The sequence below is a fragment of the Ursus maritimus genome, unplaced genomic scaffold (genome assembly GCF_017311325.1).
Source record: "Ursus maritimus isolate PB19 unplaced genomic scaffold, ASM1731132v1 scaffold_20, whole genome shotgun sequence".
NCBI lineage: Eukaryota > Metazoa > Chordata > Mammalia > Carnivora > Ursidae > Ursus > Ursus maritimus.
This window is the reverse complement of record NW_024424453.1, coordinates 25700160-25723436: the sequence shown is the minus strand read 5'-3', so window position 1 is coordinate 25723436 and position 23277 is coordinate 25700160. Positions and strand designations below refer to the sequence as shown.

At 39.1% G+C, this 23277-nt stretch overlaps 1 protein-coding gene across 1 annotated transcript in view; it reads left to right on the top strand.

Annotated features, from left to right (window-relative positions):
* The first annotated feature begins 703 nt into the window (after positions 1–703).
* Positions 704–23277, top strand: part of SLC35G2 (solute carrier family 35 member G2) — a 40612-nt gene continuing 18038 nt past the window's right edge. Inside the window, exon 1 of the mRNA XM_040636780.1 lies at positions 704–807. The gene's annotated coding sequence lies outside the window, so the exon portion shown is untranslated. The remainder of the gene's footprint in view (positions 808–23277) is intronic.

Below are 23277 nucleotides of genomic sequence, written 5' to 3'. Positions count from 1 at the left end.
AAAACCAGCGGTCACATTCTATCTTTTCCTACAGCTAGCACCTCGGTTCAGGCCTCACTCTTTCTTGCCTGGCCTAGGGAAGTAACAGCTTCCTACCTGTGCTCTTGATCCATCTAGACCGTTGCTTTTATGACCAGATCTGTTTCCAAGAGACTCTATTCATTCAGCAGGGGATTGGGGTATATAAACCTGAGTCCAGGAAGCAGCTCTGCAAAGTCAAGACCCTTCGGTCAGAGGCTTCATTAGTAAAATGTCAGGTGAACTTGGGGGTGCCCAAAGCCCTTCCCCAACCACAATCAAAGGATGCTAGCCATATTTTTAAATATCGAGGCATCTGCTTGCGAGTTTTAAACACAAACAGACCGCTTGAAATGGACTAAGGCTGCCTCCCTGCCCCCTTCCAGAAGACCATGTCACCCTGGCTGACAATCGTTTGCCTCAATCCTGCTGTCTCCAAGGGCGTAGGCTAAAGGGGTCCCGGGCAGGCAGTTTCCTGGAGCCTTAGACCCTCCCATCGCGCGGGTAGGGGGAAGTCGCTCAGCTCAGGCACAAATCCTAGGCGTCCCTGCCGGTCTTCGACGCCGGCCGGGGCAGCGTTGGGGGGCGGGCAGCAGAGAGCGCAGGCGCAGTGTCCGCACCCGCGGCGCCCCCTCCACGCCCAGCCTGGCCGCCTCAGCAGCCCTGGCCGCGTTTTTCCCGGTGAAGCGCACGGTGGCCACAACCCGCGTAGAGGCTGGACTAGGCGCGCGGTAGCCGGCATTCCCGGCCGCGGAGCGCCGCGCGCACCTTCCTCGCCGTGACACACAGGTAACCGGGCCCCTGAGTCAGGCGGCAGCGGCAGCGGCAGACTGGCACCTTGACGCTGCCTGCCGGGCCGCCCCGCCCGAAAGGAGTGAGAGCCGACCCCGAACCCCACACACCCACTTTTAGTCGTGGCACCTAAGGGGCAGAGCCCCTCTTTTGGGGTTGAGCGGGCCCAGGGCGAAGCACCCCGCCCCCTTCCCAGGGGGCTCTGTTGGACGTCAGAAGGGCCGCGGTCCCCGCAGTTCCCGGCCCGGCTTTCCTGGAGAACCAGGACACTGGGTCAGCAGGATTAGCATCAACTAGGGCCCCTGCGCCCCCGTTTTCTGCCACCGGAGCACCTATAGGCCCTTCCCCAGCCTCCATAATAAAGGCTAGGGTTGTTGCTTTCCTCTGGCCCAGGAGCCCACCCAAACAAGGGTGAGTCCCCGCAGCGTCATGAGAACGGTTTCAAATCCAAACTTTAAAAATTGCTGGATCGTTTTAGAAACGTGGCCAAGAATTAGTATTTTTCTTTCTTATGTCTATGACTCTTGTACGCCAGTGTATATGGGTTGAGATTTTCATGGAGAATAAATGGTTTGTAGAAATTTTTCCCCGACGAAAGCCGAGGGCAAGGAGTAGTGGTGGAAGGGCCGGTTATTGCCAGGTGTGCTGGCTAGAGGCGCAGGGCAAGTCCACTTAGCTTCCCCAGGCCTGGGGAGGGAAACACGAACCCTCCCTGTCTCTGGGCGCTGAAGAGTTTCTACACCGTGTGCGCCCCTTTGGCCTCTTTTGGGAGGAAGAAAGGGATGGAAGGGTCGCGCGGGCCAGCTGGAAGGAGACTCGTGTTGGGGCGAGTGGGGCCCTGCATTTCCGCCCATGTTTTCGCCGCGGTTGGCGAAAAGCGCGAAGAAAAGATTGCGTCCGAGTAACGACTGAGGGTCCCCAGATAGCACTGGGCGGAGGGGACTGGGGGCGGCTTGAGAGAGGCAGTTTCCGAGCGCAATTCCACCTTCAGTGATTTTGACTGGGGTTGCCTGTGTCCTTGGTGCTGAAGTAAGTGCCTCAAGCGCCGTCGTAGGCTCACTTCCCGGGCTGGGGCCTGCCTTGCCCTTCGTACCTTTGCTAAAAATGGCTCATCTCCAAAGCAGGTGCCAGAGTGGAGCCTGCCAGACAGTGAAACCATTTGTAGATGGGTTAGATGCTGGTTCCCTGAAGATAAGGTGAAGGAAAATGCAGCTCCCCTTGGGAGTGCAAATAAAGTATATGTATAACAGGTTTGATTACCTACATGTAAGTACTCACGGTGAGAAACATGAACGCTCACATATGCATCTGTAGGATACATGTATGTTATATGCACACAAATATAATTTACATGTAAATACACTCGTAAGTTTTCAACACCATCGTGTGCTACAAGTTACACTTTTTTCCAGAGCTTTTTTGTAATTCATCTTTTTTTTTTTTTTTTAACTCTTCTGGTCTTTCTGAACTCTTCAGAACCATTCATTTTCACAATCATCTGTTCCAAAGTCACAGAACCTGTGGATTAAAGTGTTTGGTATTATGCTGAGCAATTGAGTGTTTATACATATTTTAATTCCAGACAAAGATAGTTTAGAAAGAGGTAAAATTTATATTGGTACCAAAAAAAGTTCTTTTTTTAAAAAAGATTTTGTTAATTTATTTGAGAGAGAGAGAGCAGGAGCGGAGGAGCGGGGGGTGGGGGGGTGAGAAACAGACTTCCCGTTGAGCCGGAAGCCTCATCCCAAGACCCTGAGATCCTGACCTGAGCGGAAGTTAGACACTTAACCAACTGAGCCACCCAGGTGCCCCAGTACAAAAAATTGTTCTTAAAGGAAGTTTAAACAGAAAGAATTAATGAAAAATGTAAAAGAGAACAATATGCAGTTTAACAATCTTATAGAAAGTTATAATCTGAAGAAAATACAACTAAGATATATCATAATGCTGGCAGTTTCAAATATACTAGAGGTGTATGGTTTGTGGACTCCTTAAAGATTACATATGTATTCTTCAAAACATTAACATGGCTTTTCTCTCATAAAATATATGCTCATTTTAAGAATTTTAAGTAAGAGAGGAATGCATAAAACCAGAGAAAACCATTGTAAACAGATTTTCTTTTAGGGGAACATACATGCATTAAATGGATTGATCTTGCATTTGCATTATATAATTAATCATTAATGTCACTATCAAGGGTTGCATAATATTGCACTACATGGATAGAACGTAATTTAAATAATACCATAATAATGAACATTTATGTATTTCCAATTTTTTGCTATTACAGACAATTCTGCAAATAACATATTTGAACAAACATTTGTGCACTTGTTTCATTGTATTCTTAGAACAATTCCTAGAAGTGAAATTGTCAGTTCAATGGGTAGGTACATTTTAAAAACATTGATTTGTTCATTTATTTGTTCAGTTATTTCCTGTCTCCTCTCCTGTCTGTTTTATTCTTTACCATGTTCTCAGCATCTACGACAGTGCTAGATATATAAGTATTAATGAAGTATTTATTGGAAGAACACTATTCCAGATTGTGCTACAGAAAATGTGAACCAATACATACCACTGTAAACAGTGAATTAGAATATCAGTATCCTCATACTATCACCAAAATTAGGTTATTAGATTCTACCAAGCTTTTAAAACTATTTTCCAATTGGATAGGCAAAAAAGAACATATTTTCATATATATATATATACTGGTTATACTTATCTCTTCTTTTGTGAGTTTCCAGCCTTATTTTCTATTGGTGTGCTTATATTGTTTCTTATTTGTAAGAGCTCTTTGTATAGTAAGGACATTGTTATATATGGTGCAATTTTTTCTTGACTTTTTATTTTTAAACTTTATGGTATTTTATGCTGTATAGAAAATTTAAATTTTTTATGTAGTCAAATATATGTATATTTTTTTCTTTAATTTTTGGCATTTATTTCAGTATTTCACCCCTTTATGTTGAAAGATAATCTGCCATATTTTATGATTTTATAAAAGGTTATATTTTAAATTCTAGGTTATCCCATCTTCCTTTTTAGTAAATTCATTGCTAGATGTAAAATTCCATTGAAGATCACTTTGTAAGAAGTAGTTATTTATTTTGAACTCACATTTACAGAGGCTTGTCCTTTATGAGAGGTAATACATTACTCAGTTTGAACCCTTTAACATAATGTATTTAATTTCTAAATACTTAATGAACATGTTTTTCCTTAAAATGCTGTATAGTCTGTAGTATTGTTAAATTGTTAGTATGTAATCTTTTAAAAAGGAGCTATTCTTTTTGTATTTTTTTGTATAGAAGGAAAATATGACAAAATCCACTTTTTAGCCAAATTAAGAATTCATGTCCTTGAAGTTCATGAGAATGTGCACACATAAGTTGGTCACATACCTTAAAGAGAACAAAAAAACCTACATACTATTTTTTTGTATCCGTTATGGATCAAAATAACTTTTTCCAAAAAATAAAAGAATGATTATTGGGGTATTGATGAGCTATTCTATATTATTTTCTTCCTGGGGTTTAAAAACATTTTAGAACAGCCAAACAGGAATAAGTTTATTGTTTTTATATTATACATTCTAAAATATAGCTGATTATAAAAAAAAGGGATCAACACCAGAGTAGAATATAAAACTCTCTAGTAGGCCATTCTCCACAGGTAACCATGAATATCAGTTTGGAATAAAGACTTTCAGATTATTGGGGCGCCTGGGTGGCTCAGTTAGTTAAGTGTCTGCCTTTGGCTCCGGTCATGATGTCCAGGTCCTGGGATTGAGCCCTACCTGGGGTTTCCTGCTCAGCAGGGAGTCTGCTTCTCCCTCTGCCCCCCCACCTCTTGTGCACACATGCTCTCTCTCTCTCAAATAAATACAATCTTTAAAAAAAAAGACTTCCAGATTATTAAATTCCTAAATAAAGACACATTTCATTGAATGTAAGATGTTGTCAATTGTAAGATGCATTTTAAGTTTAGAAATGTGAAAAATGTGCACCTGAAATTTGGTGTATCATAAATAGAACCATATTGTATCTATTTTTCTGGTTTTTTTTCCCCCACAGAAGATATAGATATCCTCCCATCTGATACATGGAAGTATTGAATTAATCAACATCCCACTTAAGTACAGATTCTTTACAACTTTTTAATAAAAAAAACAATGCCATCTTGAACATTCTTTTAATATACCTCTGTGTAATGGTATTTCTATAGACTAAGTCCTAAATGAAATTGATAGATTAGGGAGAATGCACACTTTGCGTTTTGGTGCATGTTTTCTGTTCTCCAAAATTCCTGTAAATATTTGCCCTGCAAAAATAGCGTATGATGCTCTGGATTCTTCGTTCATGCTAGAGATAATCAGCCTCTTCCATTTTCCTCACTTAAAAGACAAAGCAGATATCTCACTCTTTTTAAAATTCTTGTTTCTGTGACTTTTATAGAAATTGTGCATCTTTTCATGTGTCTATTGGTTACTTGTATTTCTTTTTTTGTGCATTACCTATTCATGGCCTTTGCCCATTTTTTTTTTTGAGTTTTTAAGAGTCCATTTGATATGAAAGATGTTGACTTTTTGTTGCTGCTGTTGTTTTTAGTAACTTAAATTTTTTTATGGTTTTTTTTTCTGCACAGATTTAAATTTTCATGGAGACAAATCTGTCCATCTTTTCTTTGTGACTTTTCACCTTGATGTTACACTTAAAACACTACTCTAGTTCCCCAACCCAAGATTATACAAATATTCTCTAGTGAGAGAAAGAGCACAATTAAATTTACTAAGGAGTAGAGCTCAGAACCATATTGTATTTAGATAATTACCAATTCTGCTTCTAGTAGGATCTAATAGGTTTTATCTATTTGTGTTGGTAGATCTATCAATCAGCTCCAGCAGGGGGTGGGTAGATGTAAGTAGAGGGGTCAAAGGAACTGAAGAGGGGCAGTGATCACACTGGTTTCATTTAATACGCCTAATATTTTTGTTTTACCTATTAGAAATGGGAGTGAGTGAATTCAGTCACAAGAGAAAATAGTAGTTGGGAGATTGACTGATTAATCATACCTTTTTTTCATACTTTTACATAAATTAGAGTCTTTTCAAAGACAAAATTAATGAGAATATGCAAAGAAATAAGTAATCCAGTTATTAAATATAAGTTTAATTGGAGCTTGTAAAGTTGATTTTCACAATATTTTTAATTCAAATGGATAGCTGAATTCCCCTTTTAACTTGGATAGCGTTGCTATTCACGCTGCAGACCTCCTAGCTGATCTCAGCAATTTTTGATTTATCTAGCAACCTGACAGTTTGTGGTTACCATGAGGATTAGATACCCCTCCCATCCCCAATTATTAGATGCTTGAAGAGTCTTTGCCTCCTGGTGACCTGAGTAGAAATATAAATTTCCAGTTTGGCATTGGAATTTGTTGGTGAGGAAAAAGATGTTGGCATTAATTATACTCTAATCAGGCCTTTTTTTCTGAGCACTTTTAAACATTTCATTGGTGAGGAGAGTTTTGTTTCATTTTTCTTGCTGCGGCTACCTTGCACTATGGATGATATTTCTTAAACACTCTGATAAATCAGTTCCAGGATGTTATGGGCCACTACTATGTCTTCCTTCTTATTTCATGTTTCTCCTGAATAATTTTGATTATAAAATCAGGCAAAGTACCCTTCTTATCATCACACTTTTTTTTTTTTTTTTTTTTTTTTTTTGCCATTTTGCCCTTAGCAATGATTCTCCAAGTAAATAAAGTGTTACACCGACAGTCACTGTCTGCTGGCCACTGTTTGGGTGTAGGAAGGAGAATGATAATCACTCCAATATCTCTCCTTTCTCACTTTTCATCTATCTACATTCTAGTCTAGACACAGAGAGTAGCCTTCTACTTAGTAGGAAATGTCAGAGAAGAGCTGAGGTCAGAGTTTTTTTTTTCTTCTGTGGACCAAAACCTTATTTTGCCCTATAAATTTTAATATACATATATAATTTTGAAATTTTGGCTTTCATAACATTACCACAGGTTAAATTATTTATTCATTCTTTCTCCTATAGTCATGTTATAATAGAATTATATGTGACCAATAAGCATATTTAATACTTTATGTGCACTTAACACTGTTTGATAGTTACATAGGAACTCAATTTGTATGCCTGTCACCTTTCCTGACTATATCAAAATCATGTGGTTTGTGTCTTTTTCCTTTTATTTAAGACCCCAAATATCAGTACCTTTACTGAACTCTGACTTTTACTTTAAGAACTTGATGAAGGAAAGTAGAAATATTATGTAATTTCCCATTTATTTTGCCCTGGTCTCTGTGTAACTCTGGCTGAGCCTTTGATCTAAATAAGTGTGAATTCACCCAAGGGTGAATAAGGCTTCTGAAGCTGGTGGTGAACCAAGGCAGATACTTGCATTATTTCTTGGATTCCTTTAAATTTAAGGTTAGGAGACAGAAGATAGAATCAGGTTGCAGAAGTGTGATAACCAGAGCTCAGCACCACAACTAATTAGACCCAGAATTAGTGGTCTCTGGTTAAGAGGGTGACTTTCTCCAAAGCAGGCCAGCTATGCCAGAGGACATGTACCATTTGCTGACTCCATATTGCCCCTAGGGCCTGGGGATACTGAGAAAAAGATAAGGACATATCTCTGTTCTTGGAGTGTAACACTTTATCAGGGGTTAGTGTTACATACACGAATCATAGTGATACCATATGTCAAGGACTATAACAGAGTCCTGTAGAAAGTGTTCTTAAAGCCAGAGGAGGAATAGATTGTTCAGTGAGAAGGTTCTCCAAGTAAGTCACTAGGAACATTGTGAGGATGTGTTTGGAGATTTGCCAGAGATTTCTTTGTGGGGTAATTGATGGCCTCAAGTTGGGCTGGAAGCTGAGGGTTTGGATTTGAAGCCTGGCTGCCATGTTTAGCACCTTTGTAAGCTTGGGCGAGTCACTGTACCTGGCTGAATTTCACTGCATTTTTTAAAAAAGATTTTATTTATTTATTTGTCAGAGAGAGAGAGAGAGAGCACAAACAGGGGGAGTGGCAGGCAGAGGGAGAAGCAGGCCCTCTGCTGAGCAAGGAGCCCGATGCAGGAATCAATCCTGGGACTCTGGGATCAGGACCTGAGCTGAAGGCAGATGCTTAACGGACTGCGCCACCCAGGCGTACCAGGATTTTTTATTTTTAAGATCGAATAATATTAGTGTCTACTTTGTTAGGGTTGTTGTGGGATTAAGTAAGACATTACGGGTAAAGCACTTGGTATAAGCCTAGTGTATAGTAGTCTAGTTTGTTTATTTTGCCTTTCTAGAGTTGCATGTAAATCACTCTGGACGAATGATTATTCATTCTATTATCAGAGCTTTCAGTGGTAAATGGACTTATAAACTCTGTGTTTTCTGAATCTGTATGATAATTCCCCTAATCTGGAATTTTCTCTTTTAATATAGTTTAAATCCCAACCTTCTGCTTTTTACCAATTCTCATACTATCCACAAACAAAATAGGCCTAGTCTGGCATTGTCATGACTTAAGCTTTGTTCTTTAGTACTCTGATGTTAAAGCAAATACATATTTAATTGTATAATTTCCTTCCTTTAATGTGTATAGAACTTGTGTCCGTTTTGTGACACTTGTAACCATATATTGTTTCTACCAAATGAATATATTATTTATTTTTTTAATTTTTATAAGATCATTTATTTCTTATTTGAGAGAGAGAGAGTACGTGCACGTGCATGGGGGGAGGGGGAGAGAGAAAGTCTTAAGCAGACTCTGGGCTGAGCACAGAGCCTGACATGGAGCTCTGTCTGACAACCCTGAGATCACGACCTGAGCCGAAACCAAGAGTCGGACACTTAACCGACTGCACCACCCGGGCGCCCCTGAACATGTACATTTTTTTTTTAAGACTTTATTTATTTATTTGACAGAGATAGAGACAGCCAGCGAGAGAGGGAACACAAGCAGGGGGAGTGGGAGAGGAAGAAGCAGGCTCATAGCAGAGAAGCCTGATGTGGGGCTCGATCCCATAACTCCGGGATCACGCCCTGAGCCGAAGGCAGACGCTTAACTGCTGTGCCACCCAGGCGCCCCTGAACATGTACATTTTTTAAGAGAAAGCTTATGTCTTCCTAACCTTATCTCTGATAATGTCTTAGATAGTGTCTTCCACATAGTGGGCACTCAGTAAATACTGACTGAATGAAGGAATTAATGTGAATGCATGAGGCTGCCAGAATAGTTGCTGTGACCAGGCTGCTCCCACAGAAACAGAATCTCCTGAATAGGAGAGATTATAAAACCTGGTGTATGTTCAGAGAAGAGTGGTTAAGATGGTGAGAAGACTGAAAGCCACAATTACACATGGAATAATTGAAACAAAAGAGAAGGTTTTCAGTTGGGAGAAGAGAAAGCTGCAATGTGGAAGGTAGGAAATAGTTCTGATATTGAAATGTTGTCATGTGGAAGAGGGAATTAATTAGTGATCCCAGAGGAGATACATAGGAACAGACTCTGGAAATTATATGGAGAGAGATTCTGACACAAGGTTAGAAAATAATTTTCTAACCATTAGAATGACTCTCACGTGGCTGCCTTGAGAAGGAGTGAGCTTCCTGTCATTGTAGGGATTCAAACAGAATTGGTGCTGTCCGTTGGGGATGCTCTAGAGGATACAGATAGCCCCTGACTTAACAATGATTTGACTTATGATTTTTTGACTGTATGATGGTGCAAAAGCCATATGCATTCATTAGAAACCATACTTCCAGTTTTGAATTTTGGTCTTTTCCCAGGCTGGCGATATGTGATATGGTTCTCTCTGGTGATGCCGGGCAGCCGCAGTGAGCCACAGCTCCCAGTCAGCGACACGATCACGAAACTGAACAACTGATACTTACAACTATTCTGTTTCTCACTTTCAATACAATATTCAGTAACTTACATGAGATATTCAACACTTTATTATGAAATAGATTTTGTGTTAGATGATTTTGCCCAACCGTAGGCTAATGCAGGGACATCTGAGGTAGGCGAGGCGAAGCTGGGGTGTTCTGGAGGTTGGTGCATTAAGGGCATTTTTGACTTACAATACTTTCAACTTATGATGGGTTTATCAGGCTGTAACACCACCGTGAGTGGAGAAAGATGTATAGTTAGCTGCAAAGGAATTGGAGTAGATGACTCCCCAAATCTTCTTCAAGTCTCATGGTCTTTAATTTTATGTATATTATTATAGTATTGTGTATGGTTACCCTATATTAAATATATACATGTTTATGTACACTTTTTATATGTATATATATAAATATATATATTCTCATTATCACAATAGTGCCTAAATTAATGGTGAAAATGACTTTTCAGAAACTTGATCTTGATTACTTAAAAAAATGTTACTAATGTGTTTTTTGCTTGAGGATGCCAGTTTGTAAAATATTATTCTACATGAACACTGTGTACTTAAACTGCAATAAACAAGTTTAATAATGTTGTTAGCATCTGGGAGCACTAGGGTGGTGCAGTCAGTTAAGCATCCTACTCTTGGTTTCAGCTCAGGTCATGATCTTAGGGTTGTGAGATCGAGCCCCACATGGGGCTCCGTGCTCAGTGCAGAGTCTGCTGGAGATTCTCTCTCCCTCTCCCTCTGCTCCTCCCACTCATGCTCTCTCTCTCAAATGAATAATAAATCTTTTTAAAAATAACGTTTTTAGCATCTCAAAAGCAAATAAATATTATTTCAGTTTCTAAATTAAACCTAAAAAGAGAAAAGAAATAAGTCAACTTGTCCTGATTCAGATGAGTTGTGAGTTCAGGATTACATCACCACTATCACCACCGCCACCATTACTAACATTTATTTAGCATTTACTATGAACCTAGCTGTTTTAAGCATGCCACATGTATTAACTCATGTACTTCTCCCAACAACTATCTATCTATGGGATAGATACTGTAATCCCAAATGTATTTTTTTACATTTACTTTGAAATAATTTCAAACTTACAAGGAAGTTGCACTTGTAGCCCAAGGAACTTCTGGGTGAAGGGTAACTCCCATATACCCTTCACCCGATTTCTCCACTTGTAAGTATTTTACAACATTTGTTTTGTCATTCATTCATACTCTTTCTCTTTTTTTCTGAACTGACTGGAAGTTGCAGATGTGATGCCTAATTAACCCTAAATACTTAAGTATTTTCCCTAAAGATAAGACCCGCTTCTGTATAACCATAGTATTACAACCAAAATGAGGAATTTAACAGTTACAATTCTACCATCAAATCCACAGACCTTACTGAGAATTTGCCATTTGTTCCAATAATTTACTCTTTTAAAAAAAAGGTTTATTTATTTATTTTAGAGAAGAGAGAGAGAGAGTGTGCGTGTGTCGGGGAAGGAGGGCAGGACAGAGGGACAGAGAGAGAAGTCTCAAGCTGACTCAAGCCTGACGTTTTTGAAAGTTCAGGCCATATTGTTTGGCTCAGGTCATGATCCCAGGGTCCTGAGATAGAGCCCAGCGTCAGGCTCCCTGCTCAGCAGGGAGACTGCTTCTCCCCCACACATGACCCCCCCCTTGCTTGCTCTCTCTCTCTCTCTCCCTTGCTCTCTCTCTCAAATAAATAAAATCTTTAAAACAAAACAAAGCAGAACAAAGTTTAGGCCATTTTGCAGAATGCCCCCCACTTTAGGTTTGTCTGTGTTTCTTCATGATTAGTTGCAAGTTATGCAATTTTGGCAGGAATATGATAGAAGAGATATTGTGTTCTCAGTGTATCTTATTAATTAATAAAGATTTGCTGTTGGTGTTGGTTTTGATGACTTGGTTAAGGTGATAACTTCTTCACTGTAAAGTTATTAATTTTCCCTTTGTAATTGATAAGCATTTTGTGGGGAGATTCTTCAAGACTATGTAAACATCCTGTTCTTCAGTAAACTCAGTCACTTATTTTGATTCTTGCTTGAAAAAATTATTACTGTGATGATTGCCAAATGGCAATTTTTCCAGTTCCAACATTATTTTACATTTATTAGTTGGTATTTTATTATAAGAAAGAGTTTTCTCTATTTATTGGTTAATTCATTTATTTACATAAGCATGGACTTGCAGATTTCTGTTTTATTCAGTGGATTTTAACCCACTGTTGTCATTGATTTTGATGCTAAAATCGTTAGAGATTCATCTGTTCAAATCCCGTTCAAGCTGGTTCTTGTGTTCTTTCAACATCTCTATTTTATTCTCGGCGTACTTTCTGATGGCAAGATGTTTCAGGCTTATCTTGTTTCTCTTATTCTTACCCAGCCATTTCAGTCATTTCAAAAGCTATTTCTCCAGGGAGCCATGGTTTCTTTTAGTAGACAATGCAAGCTCTGGGTGCTATGTGTGGTTATTAATACTAGAGTGTCATTGCTTTTAGACCATTTTTGCAGACAGAGCCAGGAAACTCAAAAACACATATGCACATAAATCTATATCTATTTCTATAGCTAGTCATCTAGTCATATTAAAACCCATGAGTTTACTCTAATGTCTTCAACTCCACTCCAATACGACAGGGTTCCTTCTAGTCGTCACTTTTTTTTTCAGTTTGTAATTTCCTTTCTAATGATGAGAAATTTGGCCCCCATTAACCTCAGTATTTAATTATTGACTCATTCTCCCTTTATATAAATAATACCCTGGCCTCATGGGCCACCGCCTTGGCCCCAGCTCCTCCTCAGACTCAGTCCTCTTGGCCCCACTAGCCCCCTCCAGCCTTAAGTCACACAGTTAGAAAGTGGTAAAGCAGGAAAAAACCCTGCCAGTTATTTGACAGAGAACCCTTGATTGGGTCTTCAAGCCTAAGGGCATCTATTTGTGAAAATGCTCCTTTGAAGATACACAAGGAAAAGGGGTCCTTGGGCTAATGAGATGAAGATTTAACCAGGCAGAGTGGCAGTCCTCAGGGATGTCCCTTCTGTGAGAAACTTGGAGAATGAAGGGTGGAGGCAGCCAAATGCTGCCACCTGCCAAGAACCAGAATGAAGGATTTCTCCAAAATTGGTGTGGTTCAGGGTTCAGTCAACTGCCTCTCCAGTGCCACTAATATGCCACTGTTTTGTTAGTATGTCTAGAACACATTCCATTAAAACAGAAATTTATCACTGTGATGTATTTGTAAAGAGGGAAATATTGCTTTTATTAGCAGCTTCTTAAATTGAAGTTCTAGGAGATGGATGACTGTGTCTGTTGTTTTAGGGCTGACTTCATTTCCTGGTCCAGAAGATCAGAAATCTGTTTGTATTTTAGAAAACAGCATGAGGTCCATCTGTTCAGGTCACATTTTCCCACATTAACACAAAGATTTATGGAGTGGTAAACTTATGTAAGAAAAACCATTCGTAGTTATATTATTTGCTGCCATTTGAATTGACATTATTTTTTGTTAGCCACGAAAATATTATAAACACATACGTGCACAATGAATTAATTCTTTCAAACATCAAGTGTAATAAAGGAATCCTTCTTAGTTCATGTAGTATTTCACCTTGTTTTGGTTAGCATTCTAGACGTCATCCATTCAAATTCTCTCCATGATACTGTTTATCCACAGTTTTGCTTCCAACAGAAGGTACAGACAGACGTACAAGAGCTATATTTGGTTTCCTGGGTGACTATACTGGTCTGACTGAAATACAGCATAATGATTTTTTTCCTCTGATGAAAATAGCTTGATTCCCCCCACCACACCCCCCAGTATATGAAATAAACACAAATTTAGGTAGAAAATGAAGCAAAGAGTATTAAGAAGAAAGTACTTAAAAACTGAAATTCTGCCATCCACAGTAAAAATTGTTTTATATTTAAAAAATCATACCATGAATACTCTTTTATAACTTTCTTTTTACTTAGCAATGTGACATGAAGTTTTTTTTTATGTCATCATGTATACATCCGTATTATCTTTTTGGATGACTGCATAATATTGCATTGACGTTTTCATTTTACCAGTCCCCTATTAGAGGATAATGAAGCTATTTTCAATTTTTTTATTGTATAAAGAAAGCCATGATGAATATCCTTGCATGCTATATTTGTGTACTCTACTAGTGATCTCCTTGGGATATATTCCTCCCAAAAATGGCATTGCTGGGTCAAAGAGTTCACACATTTAACATTTTGATACATGTTGCTGGCAAAGTAACTCTTAATGAGATGGATTGTATATACTATGCTTGTCCTTCATACACAGTGTCCCTGCCAATGATGGGACTTGTCTCTTTTTCAACTTTGTAGTAGCGTTATATGTATGTGTGTATATTCTCTAACAGACATTTAAGGGAGTGATTTTAATAAATCTAGGTATGCACTTAACCAACCAGGTGTTGTCCAGTTTTACTCAAAATATGGTGATTTATGGTTTGGTTTGAAGCAAGATGACATTTGGTCCATTTTTTAATTGTTTTTTCTTATTTGAGTTAAGTTAATTATAGTATATGGTATATGTGACTGAGTTGTAATTTCATTGAGTGATATTTATAGTATATCTGAAGATCAGTTATGATTAAATGAAACCAAATTTGTAAAATTTTGATCTAATTCATTTGGCATTTCCATAAGTCTTAGCCTCAAGAGGTATTTCAGGCTTGGCCTTCTTGTGGATAAACAGCAGCAAGAACAGGGTAAATGTGAGCAGGTGGTGTATGTAGCGTTTGAGGGATTTGAGAGTACACTCTATTGATCCTCGGTGTTCCTTTTTTTGTTCAGGGCCTGGTGCAAGTCCTGGGGGTCAGGGTTGGTAAGCTTCTTTGAACTCACCTGGTCTGTTTGTTCTTTTCTTACGAGAATTAGGTAAGGGGTAAGCGACCAATCATACTTTAACAAGCATATTGGAACAGCCCTATAATCTGTTTTACATTACATTTAATTAGCATCTAACCTAATTGATGGCTTAACCATTTATGTACATGTAAAAAAGTTCATGGAAATAGAAAAGGATCATTTTATTCCTGCCCCTCCCCCTTCTAACAATGGCTCCCTGCCACTCTTAACAGATTCACTCAGCACAGCTGATTTTAAAGGTGCTGATTCACTGCTGACTGATTTTGCCTTTTTTAAAAAGACACCAGGAAAGTAAGTGGTAGATGATAAATATGTGTTCACTGAGAATGTCATAGTTTATGCAAATTGATAGGTCCACTGCTTCAGAGATTAGAAAAGCTCTTTCCTGGAAAGGGAAGTGTCGATTATAAATGGTGAAAGACTCTTACATTCCAGCAAGTTCTTAGCTGCCAGCCGACATATTCATCACAGTGTGCCAGAATGGATTTTGAAAACGGTACAACATAAATTGCTCTGCTCCAGATCAGGCATCATTGCCTTCACACAAGCCAAATCAACCTGCTTGTTTGAAAACTGCCAAATAAGGCTTTCTTTCAACCTCAGTTAACTTTTTCCTTTCCTCGTGTGCATGGTTCATTACAGTCTACTAACGTCATCAACCACAATTGAGTATAGCGGAGCCCGGCTCCTCACCTTGATTTTGCCTACACGGCAACAGGCGCAGTTGCTTCCAAGCTGATGGCGAGAGAGAATGTTCCGCCGATCTCTCCAGATTGATAACTCCCTTCACGACTTGCCCCTTTCCACCCCTTTCCCTTTTCCGCTTTTTGCTTTCATTTAGCTCTTTTCTTTTTCTCGGTCTTTGTCCCTCCCAGAGCTAGCTGTTGGTTCCTAGCAGCTCTTGCACAGCTGATAACCCCCGACTGTCCTTTCACTAACTTTATGCCCTAGAACTGTCAGCTGAGTCTCCAGCTCAAACTTGGGCTAAGCCTCCCATTTAGTGCATCTCATCCATTTCTCCTTCCTACCTCTCCCCCGACCCCACATCCATCCCAACAAATCTGTCTCCTTACCTCACCTCATCTCCATGTCTCTTAGCTGTCATTTTCTCCTCTCCTGTAACCCAGACTGGCATAGCTCAGCAAAATCCTCAGGTCTCTTTCCTGTTCTCTTGTATCCCAGTTTAGCCCAACTCTTCCCAGCTCCCTTGCTCCTCCCAGCCTGGCCTACTCAGAATCCAATATTCACTGCCTTTCCTAGTTCAACTAAGCAGCCTTCATCTCCAGCCCAGCCTGCTATGCCGCACGCTGCTGCCTGGCTCAGCCCTATCGAAGCAGCCTTGACCCACACCCTCTTGGGCAGCTTCTGCTTTTCAGCCCAGAATAAGGATTCTTTCTCACCTAAGTATCCCTCTTTTAAACTTATGTTAGCTCACATGCTGAGGAGCTTATCATTCAGCCTATGTGCCCCAGATCTCTTCTAGCCTGGAATCGGCGAGCTGTCATGCAGTTCTGGTGCTCGGGTGCATTTATTAGCACTGCAGGCAATGACCCTCACAGAGGATGTTACCTCATTGACCTGTCATCAGCCAAGTACAGTGATGATGGTGAATTTGGACTTATTCTTCCACATTCCTCCCTTGATTTTTCTAAGCAAGATAAATTCATGAGATGGTTAGCGGGGTCAGGAGGTACAGTCAATGGCTATAGAAAGGAAAGCTAGCTATTGCTACAGTAATACAGAATTGAACCCAGTCCAAGGGCTGGACTAACAGGGTCAGAGCACCAAAGCCAGCTTCCAGAGTGCCACAAACTTGCCATTCCTCAGACTCTCAGAGTAAATTATTTTCGCTCAAGAACAAGATGCTTATGAGTAAAGTGAAAGACGTCATATCCTACTAATTTTTGAGCCGAGATGTTTCTTACTGGTCAATAATGTGAATATAAAGGTCAGAATTTACCCCCTACTAATTTTTGAGCCGAGATGTTTCTTACTGGTCAATAATGTGAATATAAAGGTCAGAATTTACCCCCAGCAACCCCCAAATAACATTTTTAGGGTAAATACCTAAGTTTCCACCTATAATCATGTCTACAAATCATGGGAGTAAAACTCAAGTTTAGAGCCAATTTAAAGTCCATTCTAAAATTATAATAGGGTTGGTGGAGGGGATGTGGGCAGGGGATGAGCTAAATGGGTGATGGGTATTAAGGAGGGCACTTATTGTGATGGGCACTGGGTATTGTATGTAAGTAATGAATCACTAAATTCTACTCTGAAACTAATATTACACTATATGTTAAGTAACTATTTATTTTTAAATAAAAACTTGAAACAGTATAAAAAATAAAATTGTATCCTTTGACTCCAAAAAATCGAAAATGTGGAAGGTAATCACTTCTGGCTAGTATAAATAGAAAGTACTAAGTAATTAAGCAACCATATTTAACAGAGAGTTTAATAAAATGTCATAATACTCTGATAAATATTCAGATGATGACTTTGAAGTGTTTTAAAATAAATGAAGATAGCACCCTTAGTTCATAAAGCAATGTCTAATATATTAACATTTATTGCTCCTAAGAGAATTCAAAGTATAGCTTATTCTAGCCACCAAAACATTTGAGAATGGAAAAAATGGTAACACCAATAATATTTTGGTCTTTTATATTCCAAATACTCAATGCCAACTTTCAGTAAATACCCTCACTCCATTCATTCAGTCTGATTTTATTGCCATTTCCTCACGTCTTTCTTGCTGGATGGTTCAGGATCAGCTTCAAATGACAAGGAGATATGAAAAATGAGGTTCAAGGGCTTTCCTATTTTTAGATTGAAAATTCTTTAGGATGTAACACAAATGAAAGTTCTCTCAACCCAAGAACTTTGCAGAGATGCTGACCCCTCCCCCAGGTGAATCCTTGCTGGTTTGTTCTGACAATTCTGGGCCAGCATGGGGCCAACAGAGACTCCAGGGGCAGCCACACCAGGATGGGTTCGTCAGGGATCCGGAACCAGTGTCCCTAGCACAGAGAGTCAGAATTGCAGCTAACCGACAAAGATAACCATCTGAGGACAATCTCAAAGGTGATACCAGGACAGAAATAGGAGAATGAACAGCAGAACCTGTGGGAACTGATTGCAAGATGGGAAAAAGTTCAAGGAGCAGTTGTAGAATGCAGTTCAGGACTGAGCTTTGGTTTGTTCTATCAACATTTATTACATGTGTTTTATGTGCCAGGAACATAAATATGAATGAGAACTCTCTTGCCTTCATGGAACTCATGGGCCACAAAGTAGATTCTGACTTTGGCATGCTCCCTTGAGATGTTGCCTGGATCTACCGAAGGTGTGAACATGGCAGATTAAAGGAGCCACCTTAAACTGTGCACAAACCAGAGAACTCGGGATGTATTGACAAGTCCTGCCCAGCATGAATGTGTGAGGAGGTGAAGTCATACTGTGGCAGCTCCCCAGTTTTCTGTGGCTCTGAGTCTTCTCAGAAAGAGCACTTTAAAAATCAGAGTCTGAGTGAATTTTAGTACTTGCCCCTTGTCCTGGAATTTGCTAGCTGGGCCTACATGAAGATTTGAGTAGAAGTGTTTGGGAGAGTAGACAGAGTGTGCAAAGGAGGTATAAGAAAACAAATTGCCTTGGTAATTACATTTCCGGAGAACTAAGTAATCACATAAAATTTAAAAGGTTTCCAGCAGAAAATGGCTTGAAGGAATTATTCAGATTCTGTTCTAATTAGCAGCCCTAAGTCCTTATTTACCACAATTGACATGTACTTATCTTCAATATGAGCTCAAAGTGCTGTCTACCCATCGTTAAGGAAATCTTATGTTATTGTTACCCTAGACTGCGAACCAATTCTGGTGGATTCTTTCAAAAATCTACTCTAGTTTTCTTGACAAATTGTAAGCTATTTTCCCCAAATAGCAACTACGTGAGGAGCAAAATGTAGGCAAATCATCTCCTATGAATACTGTTATACACCATCCTAGCCCATCGATAAAAGAATTAATTGCAACTTAAAGAATTATCTTCAGTTTTTGAATCATTAGACCAGCATTGTGGAGCTCCAGTGGCGCAATCGGTCAGCGCGCGGTACTTATACATTAGACCAGCATTGTGTGAATACTTTTCCATAACTTTCAAAATATTAATGTTTTATTAGCATCATAATAAAATAATATTGTGAAAAGCAGAGTAGGCAGGAAAGGTTCCTTGATTGATGGGATTCAGTTTTAAATATTACATGGTACACTAATTATCTGTGTATCAGACAGGTTTAGTTACAGATAACAAAAATCACTTTACCTCTTTGAATCAGAAAGACATATAATACACGAAATCAGAAGTTTCTAAGATCATTAGAAGGGCTGGAGGAGCAGATTTCGAGTTGGGCCTCCAGGCATACTTCCTTGAATGCATGATTGTTTTGTCTTTTAAAAAATTCCTAATCTAGCAACTCATAAACTGTAAATAATAACCTTCTTGCTATAGAAACAGCAGAGAGGAAAATAAATCTTTCTTCTATGCTAATGTCAAAATTTCCACAGTATTTGACCAATAGGAAGCAAGCAAGCTAGTATTTATTGAGCACCTGCTACATACTTTTTTTTTTTTTAAAGATTTTATTTATTTATTTGACAGAGATAGAAACAGCCAGCGAGAGAGGGAACACAAGCAGGGGGAGCGGGAGAGGAAGAAGCAGGCTCATAGCGGAAGAGCCTGATGTGGGGCTCGATCCCATAACGCCGGGATCACGCCCTGAGCCGAAGGCAGATGCTTAACCGCTGTGCCACCCAGGCGCCCCGATGTATAACATACTTTTGATGTATATTTTCATTAAATCCTTATTAATAACCTTTTCAAGTTGGTAATAACAACTGATCTTGCAGATGAAGAAACTAAGCTTTAGAAAGGCCAAGTGCTGTATGTACAGGTAGAAAATGATAGAGGCAAATTAAAATTCAGATCTGCTGCCTCCAGAATTGGTTAAATTTATTGTCCAGTATTGGTTATTAATCCAAAATCCTATTTGATGGCATCCAACCAAAGTTCTGATTCAATACTTAATAACTGTATCCACCAGGCCAGTTAGCTCAGCCATTAAGAGATGTTTTAGAATTCATTTTTTTCTAGATGATCCATGAGGATGTGGTTCTTAAAAGCAGACATTTCAAACAGTATTTCAGGGGGCAAGCAAGCCAGCAAGTAGTTTCTATTTTAGGCAAAAATAATCTTGTCCATGTCACTTGACCTAGAACTTCACAGTCTTATCCAACATTCTTCCAGATCTTAAGAAGATCAAAAATTATTTTCTAGGAAAACTCATGGTTTTACATGCAGGCAGTTCTTTTGTCCATATTTGTACTAAGCGTGTGGGTCTTCTGAGAATACAAATCTGGTTTTTAGACATTCACAGAATGATGGTGTATGAGTTTTCTGTTTGCTGCTATAACAAGTTACCACAAACCTGATGGCTTGACACAACAGGAATATTATTTTACAGTTCTGTAAGTCAGGGGTCCAGTACAGCTATCACATGGTGTTGGCAGGGTGTATTCTTTTCTGCAGACTCTAGGGAAGGGTCCATTTCTTTGCCTTTCAGAGGCTGTCCACATTCCTGGGTTTATGATCCTCCTCTGTGTTTAATACTAGCAACAGCAGGCTGAGTTCTCACGTTGCATCACTCTCACCTTGCTTCTGTCGTCACATCTCCTCTGAATTTTCTGTCTCTGTTTTCCACTTTTAATCACTTGTGAGTACATTAGGCCCAATCAGAGAATCCAGGAAACTCTCCCTATTTTAAGGTCAGTTGATTAGAAGCTTAATTCCATTTGCAACCTTAATTTCCCTTAGTCATATAAGGTAATGTATTGACAGCTTCCGGGAATTAGGATGTGGATATTTTGATGGGGGTGTGTGGAGGGGGCATTATTCTGCCTACCATGGATGATTACTTTGCAGTGTAGTGTAGAAGAAAGGGCTTGAGAAGGCAGACCTGGATCTGAATTTTGTCCATACCATCAACTGGTTATGTGACTCACTAACTGGCAAGTCACACAAACTCTCAGAACCTATTTCCTCATATGTAAAATGGAAATTATAATACCTACTTCACAGAGTTGTTTTCTACCTTTAAATGAGGAAACAAAGCTCTTAGTGTGTGCCTGGCACAGAGATGGGGCCAAATAAATAAAGCTAGCATTATAATTAGAGAATCTAGAGCCATATTCGGGATGAAACAATCCAAAAGAGTATGTCCCAGGTGCATGGAAGCATCTGTGCTTGATATTTCCTGTGGTTTCATTTTTCCTTCAACTCTAATTGAATGGTTGCCTCAAATCCTTTCAAAACCAGTGTATCGATCCTAAATAAATATACAAAATATGAATGGAGATGCACTTTATTTTACTTTTAGTCTCAGCTAGTTTCTCTCCATAGATGATGTTCTGAATGGAGAACAAAGAGACAAACATGAATAGTCTTGATTTATCTATTTGTTTTTTTTTGTGTTTGTTGTTTTGTGCTTTTTTTTTTTTTACAATATTCCCCTGGCCACCAAAACCCATTTCTTCATTTATATTCAGTGGGAAAACTTCGAAATTTTTATCTATTAATTTTCAACATATGTGGCTTTTCCCATGATGGTTAGGATCTATCCCTCACAAAGGATCAGTGGCAGCTGGTCATCCCATTTGCCTTTTAGCTCTCAGAAAGCTAATGAGTGACCTATTGTGTTCAAAGCCCTTATTAACTAGCCATTAAAAATGATGTTATAGAATATTTAGTGACATGGGGAAATATTTACAATGTATTGATAAATAGAATGGGGAAGTTATAAACTGGGATATGGTGTTTGATTCCATTTTTTTGGAAGAAAATATTCACAAATAGGAAAAGGCTTGGAAGGATCAGTAGTTATCTCTGGGTGATAGAATTGTGACTGATTTTTATTCTGTTTGCTTTCCCACATTTCTGAATTTTCTATAATAAAAATATATTGCTTTTGTATTAGGAATAAACAAAAAATAATTTTTTATGTAGAGATCTGATGGTGATAAATAGCTCCTGAGTTAGAAGCTTGTTCTGAGGGGCGCCTGGGTGGCTCAGGGGTTAAGCATCTGCCTTCGGCTCAGGGCGTGATCCCGGCGTTATGGGATCGAGCCCCACATCAGGCTCCTCCACTATGAGCCTGCTTCTTCCTCTCCCACTCCCCCTGCTTGTCTCTCTCTCACTGGCTGTCTCTGTGTCAAATAAGTAAATAAATACATCTTAAAAAAAAAAAAAGAAGAAGCTTGTTCTGAGCAGGCCCAGGGAAGCTTGATGAGGAATGCTGTGACTTTGTGGTGGTGGTATTCACCTGACTTGGCCAAGTTGTGAGGTGTGCCCTGGGGAGCAGGGACTTAGCAACTAAGTTCAGCCTGGAAATGCGGAGACATGTATCTCCAGCATCCTTCCTCTTTGATTGACAATGGTTTAATTAAGAAAAGGAGATAGATATTACTTAAGGAACACCTCCAGTTATGCCTGAAAAATTTAATATTAGAAGAAATTTGGGAGACATATCAGCAAAAATAGAGCCAGAGGTAGAGACGCAAGATAAACAAATTCTCTTAATAGCCAAAGTATGCACAATAATGTTTCATTATTCTTGAAATATTATTAAGGACTTTAAAGTGTTTTAGTGGATAAGGTTCCTTACTTGAGTTATTTGAGCCATTTAAATTCATTTATATATATTATTTAATTTTGTTCTTAACAAAATTTGCTTCATTAAAAAAAATAGTCCATTCATTCATTCAGCAAACACTTACTGAACACCTATCTCACGCCAAGCACTGTGCTAGGTGCTGAAAATATAAAAATTGGTAATATCTAATTTTAATACCTGTGGGGTGAAAACTCTCACAGGTTTAGTGGGAGAGAAAGACAAAAACACAGTTGTAGTTCAAAGCAATAAATTCTATGATCAAAGATATAATGAAAGAATGGGGGTGGGCATCTAACTTAGATGGAGATAAGAGGTAGGCCTAGGGAAATTTTCCAGAGAAGGTGATATTTAATCTGAGCCTTGAAGAATGAGCAGGAATTTACGAGGTGAAAAAGTAGGAAAAGAGTATTCCACAAAGAAGGAATGGCATATGTAAAAACCCAGAGGCATGAAATAGCATGACATTTTGAAAGAGCTTCCTATAGTTTGAAATAGCCAGAACTTTTGCACATGTGAAGGACAAGCAGAGGATGAGGCTGTGATAATTCATTTTGTGTGTCAACTTGGCTGGTCAAAGATTATTCTACATATTTCTGTGAAGGGGTCTTTGGATAAGATTTACACTTAAATCCCTGGAATCGAGTAAAGCAGATAGCTTTCCATAATGTGGGTGGGCCTCATCAAAGCAGTTGAAGGCCTTAATAGAAAAGACTAATATCTGCTGAGAAGAAGGGAATTCAGACTATTTGAGCTTGAATTGCAACTCTTCCCTGGGTTTCCAGCCTGCTGGCCTACCCTGAAGATACTGGTTTTGTCAGGCACCACAATCACATGAATCAATTCCTTAAAATAAATCTGTATATGTATATAGGCATACCTCATTTATT